Here is an 11080-nt window from a genome sequence, read left to right on the forward strand (position 1 = left end):
GAGAGTGATCAGAAATGCCATGATTCAAAAAGGAGGCTTCAGCATCAAAAGAGTTCATCCATCTTTCTGAGACCAAGGCCCTGTCAATCCTTCTCCACACTCTATTATCTTCACATTGATTGTTTGTCCAAGTGAACCAGTTACCCTTCCATTTCAGCTCATTAAGATTAGCCTCTCTCAGACAGTTTTGGAAATCCTCACACTCCTTTTGATTAGCTATAGTACCCCCCACATCTATCAGCATTACTCAAAATTGCATTGAAGTCTCCTAGCACTATCCAGGGACTATCATTCTCCTTAGAAATACCAACCAAATCCCTCCATAGATGTTTCCTACTCTCAACATCATTCATTCCATAAATTAATGAACACATGAACTTTTTGCCCTCAAAATTGACATCACAATGCATCACCTGGATAGACTTAAAAATACAATTAACTCCTACATCACCCTTGTAGCAAATCCAGATTCTCCCCAATTTATTACACCCAATATTATTCAGCATCTTCCACCCTCTCAAGTTTAACCTCTTCCACACTTTATCAATATTAATATCCGTCACCCTAGTCTCAACAATAGCTAACAGAGATAACTTATAATCAAAAATCCACTTCCTTACCTCTGCATGCTTTATGGGGTCATTAAGACCCCTAATGTTCCACACTCCAATCATTTTCCCCTTTCATGGGTTATTGCTGCTTTGTTCCCTCTCTTGTCCCCAATAATGCCAATTCTACTACTACTTGCAGCATCAAACCTGCCAGCTATAACAGTCCCCTGGATTTGGTTTGCTTCATTTCCTTGATTTGCAACAGCCACTTTTTTCTTTCCTTTGCTAGGAGGCAATTTGTTATTTTGCATATTCTGGTTCTACACTCCATTCTTCTCCTTAGTCTTGCTTTCATCAACACTAGTATTATGCACCTCATCATTTTGCACTAATCCCTGGAATTTGTTGATCACCAAGACTTCTTCTACTTCCAGCTTGTTCTCAACTATTCCTTCATCATTTGTCTCTATAGTTCCAGTACTGTCCTCTGCTTTTTTTTGACCCATTTCTTCACTACTGGCTTATTTGCTTTGCATGCCACTGTATTATGCCCCATTGTTTTACATTTAGCACAAGCAGGAGGCCTCCACTCATAGACAATCTGCTGACTGAACTTGGCCCCTGTTTCATCTTCAAGAATAACCTCCTGAGGAAAGTCACCAAAAATGTCCATCTCTACTAACACTCGAGCAAATGCCAATCTGGTAATATCATTAGTGCATTGATCCGTATACATTGGCCTTCCACACAAGCTTGCAATTCTTCCTAGCATTAGAGGAGTCCAGAACTCCCATGGTAGCTTAGGGAGTTGTATCCACACTGAAATTTTCATCATCTCCTCTACTTCAAACTTCATTCTTTTTTTCCATTCTTTCAACACCACAGATCTTCTGTCGAAGAATATGGGTCCATCATACAGCGCTTTAATCTTGCTCTCATCATCCTCAAACTGTAACAAAAACATTATAGGGCTAATTTGGATCACATTCAGTAGCCCATGATTCTTCCATCTACGCATCATAAAACTTTGGAAGTGGAAAAATCTTGGTTTGCACCCAATCACAGTAGAAACTAGGGCATATTTCCATTTTTCCTCTTCTTTAGAAACCTCATATGTGTGAAATTTCACCACTCTGCTGCCATCACTTAGCGATGGAGGGTAAAATTGCAGTTTAGCTCCATTATCTTTGTTTCAATCAGTACCAAACATTGATCTCCATGATTTCTCTTTCACTTCTCCCTTTTCCTCTTTAGTATCTATCTCGCCTTCTATCTTCTCATTCTCCTCCTCTACAAGATCAGCTTCAAAACTTTTAGATCCACTCTTCTGAATCTGAGTGCCACTATTCTCACTTCTCTCGTTGATCATAGATTTCACACTCATAGTACCTTCGACTCTTGGATCTACTCTAGTTCGACCTTCTTCAGATTGACGAACTTCTTCAATCCCTAGAATAACTACAGATTGACTTCCTTCTTCAGTCCTCTTCTCCACAACTTCCTCATCATCTAAAACTTCATCAATAAGCTTGAGTATTAGATCATACACCTGTTTTGCTTTCAAATTCAATTCTTTCTTAGGTCTGTTCCCCATGATTTGAGAAACGGCGTATAATAGCATTAAAAGCTAAACATGCGCCGAGAGAGAGAAAAGAAAAACATTATCTTGTAGATTTTCTTCAATTTTTTTAATAATAATAATAAATTTTAAAAATTATTTTTTAAAAAAGAAAAATTCTTATCCAATGATCGGAGCTCCTTCTTTGACTTGGAGAAGGAGCAGCTCCTTCCACAAAGGAGAAGGAGCAGCTCCTTCCCCAAAAGGAGAAGGAGCAGCTCGCTTTTAGGAGAAGGAGCTGCTACTCCTTCCCAACTTAAGGAGAAGGAGCAGTTCGCCCTTTCTCCTTTGCAGAAGGAGCAGTTGCCACTCAGGAGAAGGAGCTGCTGCTCCTTCCACAAATTAAGGAGAAGTAGCAGCAGCTCCGCTGCTCCTTCTCGTCGGAGAATGAGCGGCCATCGGAGAAGGAGCAGCCGTCGTTTTTTTAATTAATTTATAAAATTAATTTGTGATTAGGATCAATTAAAATATTTTTAAAGTTAAAGGATCTTTTTGTATTTTTTCAAAATTAACCCTTGTATTTAATTGTTCTGATGATTTCATCATGAAATTAAATAAATTGTCAAATATTTTAATTTTGGGGTAGAGCATAAAAATCGAAAATAGGGTACAACTGAAAAAATTTCTAGGTCGTGGCATAAATGAACAAAAGTTACGAGGTGGGTGGTTTTTATGTTATTAGGCCTTTATAAATTGTATATACATTTAATAAAAAAACTAATATACCAATTATATATGTTAAATATAATATTTATATACAACATATACTACATAAATATTTGACTAAATCATAACTGAACTTTTGAATCTGAAAATTCAGATCTGATATTTCAAATCGACAAAGTGGCGGCAATGAGGAGGCCGGCGAGCAATGGTGACGTGGAAGATAAACGAGGGTCTGCGAGGTTGTGGAGGCGGCGTGCGAGCATGAAAGAGGGGAGCGATGGTGGGAAGATGACGACATGGCGTGGAAGATTGGAGGGCAGCGGCGGGATCATGGAGGAGGAGGGAAATACCGGAAGAAAAAGACGGGTTGATGGTGTGCAAGCGGCAGCGGACGTGAGTTTGTATGTTAATGGAAGAAAAATAAAAAATAACTAGGGTTGATTGTGGTGGTGGGTAAACAGTGAAAGAGAAAGAAAATTAAACTAGAGTTTGTTGGAATAAGGAAAGGATGAAGATAAGTGAAGACAGAGAAAAGTGAAATTAAAATAGTATATTTATACATGTAAAAGATATGTTAGTGTAGATACCTATTATCCGGACATGTAAAAAGTGATAAGGGAATGTTGCGTCCAATGATTATTTCCAGAGAAATATGTCCGGGTGACGAGCTATCGATTTTCCTGTTGGAATCTAAGCAAGCGAAATCTACACATAATTGTAAACCTGGAGGATCAAAACGTAATTAGCCGCAAATAGCCCATAAAAATCCAAAGAGATTGTAATCAAAGTCTAGAAATTGGACTAATTGTAAAATCTTGAAAGTTTATGGGCCAATTTGGAAGTTTTACGGACTAAAATTGACCATACCCAAACCCATAGGATATTAGTAGCCTTTTTTTGACACTTTCAGGCACCAAAACTCATTTTAGCACCTTTTTACTTATCCATCAAGCCATAATACGAATTTAACTAATTAAAAGGAGTTTAAAGCTAATCCTAATACCAATTACTTATCTCTTAGCAATTTAAACCCTAGAAGACTATAAGCTAACCCTAGGTCACCCATTTCCCTATAAATACAACTGTTAACTCACTGAGTAGGGGTCGGACCAGAAACACAAAACCTTAGCATAGCAAATTAGAATCCCCCTAAACAAACCCTAGGATAGGCAGAGCCACACACACACACATCCCAAAATCGCACTTCAAATCAGTCCTTAAAAACACTAAGTACGTGTTGATTCTCTAAGAACGCATCCTGCACAGACTCGAAACTAGATTCCGCATCCACTTTACAACCAAACGAGCTAAGGACTTAGATCAGCTATTTTGAGGATCCTCTATTTTATTCCTTTTATTTTTGTATGCCATGATCAAATTAGGATGCATGTTTAGTCTATTTTTCTTTGCCATAATATTGCCATATTTCGCAAATTTGCCATATTGTTGAAATGCCATGAAATCGAATAAAAAACATGTTAATCACTGTTAATTAGCTATTTATATGTTCAAACCCATAAAATAATCAATTAGAAACCTTAGAATGCATGTTTCTAGGTGTTTTTAATGTATTTTGCCATGCAAAATACCTTAAAGTAGCTGTTGTAAATCAAAATTTGCGATGCTCAAATCACGTCTAAACAATCTTTAATTGCCATATTTGAATTCCTTGTTCGATTTTATGCGTTTTTAACTGTTTTCGGACAAAAATCAGAGTTGAAACGAGTGAGAATGGACCAAAAAATGTACCGCTGGACATGTTGCCCGCAACGCTGCCGCCGCCGCTATAACCAGCGGCATCGCCAAAAGAAGGTCGCGGCGCCGCCACAATGACATGCCGGCGCCGTGTTCGTCGTTCTTCAGTTTCCCAGAACCTGTTTCCCATATCTCCAGACTTTGATCCAGAACGTCAAATTAGGTTTCCGGGCTCGTTTGGGCTCGGAATTAGACCCAATTTAGACCTAAAAATAGGGATTTTTATGTACTTTAATTATCCTCATATAAACGGGTTAGACCTGATGTAAAACGGATCCAAAAGTCCACCGATGTACCATAAAGTATAAACCGGACCCACGAACTCGAGGCCCGCAAATCTAGCAGATTATAGGTTCAAGGAAACTTGGAATCAACCGCGGTTCAAACCGAATGAATTGTATCGACGAGATGGACAACTTCCATGTTATGACTGAGAGCCAATTTTAACCACAGTGACGGTCAAACTCGCGCGAGTGCCAAACACTCAAAAAGTCAATGAGGTTTAAAAGTATCTCTAACCTTGTATGTATACCAACTATACATGGGCTAGTCGATACTATTTACCGCTTTCCAAAAGCATATCAATTAACCGGTTAGAGGACTAATCTTACAAATTAGCCAAATATTTCAATTTCAGCCAATAATTTAGACATCTTTGGACTAGCACAAAAAAGTAGTAACAGTTGTATAGGTTTTTCAAAATCACCTAATAAAATCAATCAATCTCACTTAGACATCCAGTTTTAGGCTTTGTGCATGAAATCAATCCAGACCAGCCAGACTTATGTTTATGTTAATTGCTAGAAACCACCAGGTTTAGATGTATGCTTAGGAGTACCTGCTATTTTCTTTGCATGTCGAGTCCAGATCAAGTCATATGCGCGTCAAACGTGTTTATCGCTTCAAGACTTGTTTATTTCCAGCATTATATCCTATGAATTGCTATCGAATGTTGAGATGAGAATAAAACAAATATGTCTAGTAAATAAAGCCGGTAACAGATAAGTCAAGCACATGAGTCTTGAAGAGGTCCACGAACCCGGTCTTTTTGTCCGATGCACGATAATCTTACAGGAGGCGAGTAAGGTTATCTAGTCGGTAGAAAAGGCATTCATAGTTGAACTAGGTGGCGACTCCATTTCTTAAACCAATTCCAGATGGAGAAGTCAGCAATAACCCTACTAGTTGGTAGAAAACGCATTCCTAGTTGAATTAACGGCCCCGAACCCCGCTACGCTCACAGTTAGTATTTTGTAAATTAAAATTTAATGCAATATTTTTGTAAATATTTTGTACTTTCCTATTATATGGTGTAATTTCTTCCATAGAACAATCCTTGTGCTGAAAAATTCTTCTATTACGATACTTCCAAATTTTCCAAATAAAAATGATCCAAACATTAGTCCAAAGTTTGGAACAACCACCATACTAGGGGTGAGCAAAAACCGAACCAAACCATTAATCCGATCCAAACCAACCCGAAATAAATTTTGGTTTGGTTAAAATGGTTAAAATGGATTGGTTTGGTTTCAAATTATAAAAAAGTATGGTTTTTGGTTTTGGTTTGGTTTCAACTAGTGGTTAATCGAACCGACCGAAAAACCGAATTTTACAATAATATTATTTTTATTAATATTTATATATGTATAAATAAATATAAAATTTATTTATTGAAATATTTATATATAAATATAATATGTGTGTATAGATACATATATGAAAATAAAATATATAAACTAATACACACATATAAGTAAAAATTGTTACGTATAATTTTAATTTTTACATATAATTATATATAATATTTATCTAAATCTATATTAACCAAACCGAACCAAACCGAACCGAAACCGATGCTAAAGTTTGGTTAACCGAACCGAAATTTTACGTAAATATTTGGCGTGGTTTGGTTTTTATATTTTCCCTTAAAATATAGTTTGGTTTTGGAGTTTACTAAACCAAACCGAACCGAACCGAACCTTGCTCACCCCTACACCATACGGAACAATAGCATTCCATTGAAGAAAAATTTCTTCAAGAGAATAAGGCAACACCCAAGCTATACCCAATTTTGATACACTACTTACCAAATTTTCCATGTAAAAATACAATGCAAAAAGATGTGATCTTGAGTCTCCATATCACTACAAAGAGCACAATCCGTATTACCATCGCTAATAGTCTTTCGAGAAGCAAAAAAAATAAGGATGGTATACTTTTATGCAAGGTCGTCCAAAAGAACAACTTTACTCTTGGTGGAACCTCCAATTTACAGCAAGCATTAAATAAAGCTGCCCTGTTTTGAGGAAATGAAGGCTCAGTACGCCTGATAAGCGTTGAGAATGAAACGGCTGAAAAGACTTTACTTTCATGCTTCCAGATTATGTCATCTTTGCTAGCAGTAAATGTAACCCTTAAAATATTAAGTTGTCGGATTGTGTCAGGAGACATGAGATTTTGTGAATTAGATCAAGTAGGTCGGAATTGGGCACCAACAAAATAAATTTTAAAGATGTGATGGAGAATAATAATGATTTCTAAGTAGCAATTATTATTATTAAGAATAAGTAAGGACTTGTCGGAAAAAGGATTTCCGAAAGTCGCTTTGATAATTAAGTACGTCATACTATAAAGTAGGTTAAAATGGATTTTTAACTTATTAAATGATGTGATAAGGCATAAGTGAGGGGTGTATTTGGTATGTTTACCTATCTAATATGTGTAGCTAGAGAAAGAATAGAAACAAAACAGAAGAAAAGAATAGAAACAAAACAAAACACGAGACATGAGATTTTGTGGCTTCCTAGGCATGATGGTCTTTGAAGATTGTTACCCTAGCCCTCAAGCTTAGAAAACGTCGTTGTTTTGATGTTAAATCAACCTCGAGACAGATTTTTTTTAGTTAGTTATAATAGGCGTTAGTTCGACGTAGTTAGTTGAAGTAAGTTGCTAGAATTGCTGCGCTGCAGAACAAGGGTATTGCGAGGGAAATTTCGTGAGCTATTCATCTCCGAATTAAGTTTCGTTTGTTGGTGCAGAAACTTAAGGGTGTTGGATAAAAGTGTCTAGTTCCGAGTTTCTGAAGATTCGGCCTTTAAATGGCTTGAATAAATCAGAACATTACGTCGTGCGTAATAGTTCTGAATTTCTTGACAGCTCAAGTTATTAACTTTAGGGCTAGTTTCCGACAGCTTCAGTTGCTAGTATTAGTCCGAGACCTAAATGAAAGTTGTAGAGGATATTCTTAACTTTAAGAATGTTGGTTACGTTTAGAGGTCAGATTATTATATAGTTAGCAATAGTAGTAGTTTGCAGGGTCGATAGTGTGACAAGTGATATACTTATTATTCTCGAGTCTTGTACGTCTATCGAGTTAGAATCTAACTTGATATTTATTTAATTTGACTTAAGGTTTGGAAAATCAACCTTCTAGAGGTCACGAAGCTCAGGGATCTTGACGAACGCTGAAACGTATCAGAGTTTTTGAAATAGCACTCTGTGTTTGTTATGTGGTTTGTTTACAGATATAGTATTTTAAATTGCATTTTTACTATGCAAATGTTTGATACAATGACATTGAAACATTTTATAAATGATTTGCTTTGTTTGAAATGAACGCATCATATCTTGAAACAAGTATAGGTCCGATGGAACGAACTTTCCTAAGGAGCGGCAATAGGGCTGTTTGATCATCAGTTGAGTTTAGAAGTCAGACTCTAGTACAAAAAGTTGAAAGGATCTACGAAATGATATTTTTGAACGTGCAATGATATTTGTGAATGTAGGAGGACATTATCCTCCAACCACGGATGGCTCTTAGTAGCTCAATTAATTTGTCTCGGGTATACTTTTTAAACTCGGTTAAATTATCTTGGGCATTTTTGTTAAGTCTAGTTGAGTTATTCCCGGACTCTTTGATTTGTTTTGTTGGACATAAGTAGTTGTACGGATATACTCGGTGAATTATCTCGGGACCGTACTACATGGTAGTGAACCTACCATAAGGAATAAGTACTCGATTCGTTCGAGAGTTCTGATTCGAGTAACCCTTATACCAAGTTATAGTACAAGTGTTAAGGTTTCAGTCGGATATTCGTACATGGATGCATATGCATTGATTTGAATGTTTTAATAGATACTTGTATGTAAACTAACAAACTCACTCAGTTTCGACTGACTCTCCAATAGTGTTTGGTTCACAACTGCGTCCATGTCTGTTCTTCTGAGATCAATTCACTCTGATGTGAACGGGACTTCTGTGCGTAGAGTTGATGGAAACAGTTCTGCTGTGAACAGATTTGCTTCGTCTAGGGTTGCTGGAATCAGTTCTGAAGTGGACCGGAATGCTTCTCTTGGAATTGCAGCTGTCGGAATCAATGCCAGTCATGTTGTGACTAGAGATGATGTGAATGGGGCTGCTGCTACTTTATATATCTATTGAAATTTCGATGCTCCTCCGAGGATTAAATTCTTTTTATGGATAGCTTTACACAAGAGTATACCATCTCGTTCTTTTCTTGTTTCTCGTGGTATTATTACAGATGGTAATGTGGAATGCGTTTTCTATGGTGATATCAAAACTTTAGATCATATTTTCTTGCAATGTAGTTTTGCAAGAAAAATTTGGTATATTGTTCTTCAAAAATTGTGTTTGGCTTGGGTGTTACCCTCTACTTTTGAAGATTTTCTCTTTCAGTCGATTGCTATTGGCTCGAATGGTGGATATACGAAGCTTTGGACTACTACTTGGATTATCTTTATTTGGGAAATATGGAAATGACGCAATATAAAAAAATTTGACAATAAGAATTCTTCTCCCAAATACGAAACTTCCAATAGAGCCTTCTTTGAGGCTCTGGTACCAGATGGTTGCTGGTCCTTTTAGGGTTGTTGGGAAGAGTTTGCAGACGGTGGCTTCGGACAAGCTTTGCACCATCATGACCACTTGAAAACAACTCAAGTGTGTGATCGGATCCCCTGTGCCATTGTAGTCGTCCAACTGTGGTGTTTTGTAGTTTAACCGGAAAGGCTCATCTCGTATCCCGGCTGAGAGTGGGTTTCCGATGTTTTAAAAGATCGTGTTTCTTGGCTCTTTCCTTCTGAATTTTTCCATTTCGGTCCTTACCATTTCGGTAATTTCTTGCTCTAAATTCTTTTTCTTTTGTGAATCGGCGCCTGAGCTATGCACGCTTTCTTCGATTTCAACCCGTTTCAGTGTCTTTTTCTGTCCCTCTGTGTTTTGTGTCCAGCTTGTATCCCCTGCCCTTCCTTTGGGTTTTGCTCGCGCAGATTGTTTTCGTGGTTTACTTCCTCGGGTGTTGTTTGGCCTTGGTGGAATTCATGTGGGTGAGGTGGTGCGGTCGGTATGTATGGCGGGGTGGTAATATTACCCTGAGATGCGGTGGCGGCGGTTGGCCAAGTATGGGCTTGCTGCACTTGTTGAAGGAAAGCCAGTTGCAGAGCATGGAACTCGATGTATTCTTGTATTTGTGCTGGTGTAGGGTTTTTGAATTTCTGCGGTTATGGTCGGCCTGGGAGTGGGGGTGGCACTTAGAGTGAATGTGAGGTTGATGGGGGTTACGCCCGGTCTTAAGGAAAAATTTTGGGTGGTTTGCTGCATAGGAGTGAAGTATGATGCTGGGGGGATATTCCCCGACAGTGTCATTCCCCATGGGTACTGAGTGGTAACTCCCGATGTAGTGCCCAGGTGGGTGCCTTGTCACGACCCAAATTATTGAGCCGAGACCGGCGCTAGGGAATGGGAGTGGTAGCTCCGAAACCCGTAGCAAGCCTAAAACCACTCTAACTTTTTCGCGGAAACGCAAACACACCTATCCTATAAACATGTAATAAGAAAGACACGTTTACAATCACAACGTACATCATATATAGACACATCATCGATACAATCACAGTGGGCCTTTCACTTCCGTAACTTGTACGTACTAGCCCATCTATCGATCAATACAAAGACTGACAACCAAAAGATGTCACATCAAACAAACATTAAACACGTACACAACCTATAAGACCTAACTATACTAGGCTAAGACTCGTCCCACGTATACTACTGCAGCACCAAGGGGACTTGTACACAGCACACCAAAGACGGTCTGTCTGATCCGACTCTATACACCTGAAAAAAACATCAATGTGAGGGGTCAGTATTTGGGGAAATACTGAGTGAGAAAACACATTACTAGGGTATTGTAGAAAATAACATCGCATTTAAAACAAAACACATATATACAAACATATTATACTTCAAGCATTTGATCCGATCGAAACCCTAATATCTTAGTATGCATATTGAACATTATCACAACATCTAACGATCGATCGATATGAGTCCGGGATAGTTCAACCAGCCGACTCGCAGATACAGGCCCCGGGATAGTTCAACCAGATAGGCTCTGTATCGCATGTACAAACAAGTATGATAGACGACCCATGAAATCTCTATCTATGACTTACCCGGACGCTGGTGATC

This window comes from Mercurialis annua, linkage group LG6 (assembly GCF_937616625.2).
Source record: "Mercurialis annua linkage group LG6, ddMerAnnu1.2, whole genome shotgun sequence".
In the NCBI taxonomy this organism is placed as follows: Eukaryota; Viridiplantae; Streptophyta; class Magnoliopsida; order Malpighiales; family Euphorbiaceae; genus Mercurialis; species Mercurialis annua.